The sequence below is a fragment of the Mustela erminea genome, chromosome 7 (genome assembly GCF_009829155.1).
Source record: "Mustela erminea isolate mMusErm1 chromosome 7, mMusErm1.Pri, whole genome shotgun sequence".
NCBI lineage: Eukaryota > Metazoa > Chordata > Mammalia > Carnivora > Mustelidae > Mustela > Mustela erminea.
Window position 1 is genome coordinate 26,039,873 of NC_045620.1, and position 1,097 is coordinate 26,040,969.

The window sequence follows — 1,097 nt, forward strand, 5'->3', positions numbered from 1 at the left end:
TCCTATTCTGGTCCCAACCAAATGCTTTTGTCTCTTTAGGGTTTCTCCCTCCTTCCTCTAGCCCAGAGCAACCAAAGCAATAGAACACAAGCAGCACGTACTGAAATGACTTTTAATATCTCATGTCGCAGCAAAATTAAAAATATACAAAAAGTTTGTGGTGTACAAAAGAGTCTCAGTACAGAAGCCCCAGCTTGGGGTCTCCTCCCCCTCCTGGGGGAAGCGCGGAGGGGGGAGTGGGGGCGGGGGACTAAGGATGGCACAGATGTAGTAAATACCAGGAGGTGGGACCAGGAATGGGAAACAGGGGTGGGCAAGGTTGGGGGCCGGTTAGGGAGGAAAGAAAGAACCTGGAGGGGACAATCACCCGGAATTGTGCTGAGGGAGGGAAATCAGCCCCTCAGTCATGGCTAGTGGTTCCTGGAGTTGGAGTCAGAGTGGAAAGGGAAGATTAGTGCTGGGAACGTTCTGGTGGGACCCCGAAGGACCTGGGCTCTGGTCCCACCCTGCCACCAACTGGCCCAGTGACTTTGGGCTGGCTACCTCTGTGGGTGTTCCCCCTTCAGTAAAACAGGACGCTGGATGAGTAAACCAGATTCCCAACTTGGGATCCCTAAGGATCAGTGAAGGCAGGCGTGGGGGCCCAGGAGTGCTCTTGAGAACTGTGTATTAGACGCTCCAATATAATACAGATATCCCATCAATCTCAAGCCCTAAATCCTAACTTGAGGCCTTGGTAGCATTTATCTATGATCAGAAGCTCAGCTTGAGTTAATTTAATGTGGGAAGATGAATTATTCTTCAAGAAATGAGGCTTGTTTGGAAGAAAAGTCTCCCAGACTATAGGATCCTCAGGGGTGAAAATCAGAAGAGGGCTCTGGGCATCATTCAGGTTCTTTCTAGCTATTTTACTAGTTTGCAAAACCTAGTTGGTTGGTTGGGGGTTGTGTTTATCTGAGCGCACCCTCCTTCCCCCTGCCGAGTTCGGTGGGTTAGCTCAGGGGAGACGGGCCTGGTTTGGGTTCTAGGATATTCCGGTGAGAGAAATGGGGGAATGTTCTCCACCCCCCACCTCCTGCCCTTCTCCTCTGCTTTTG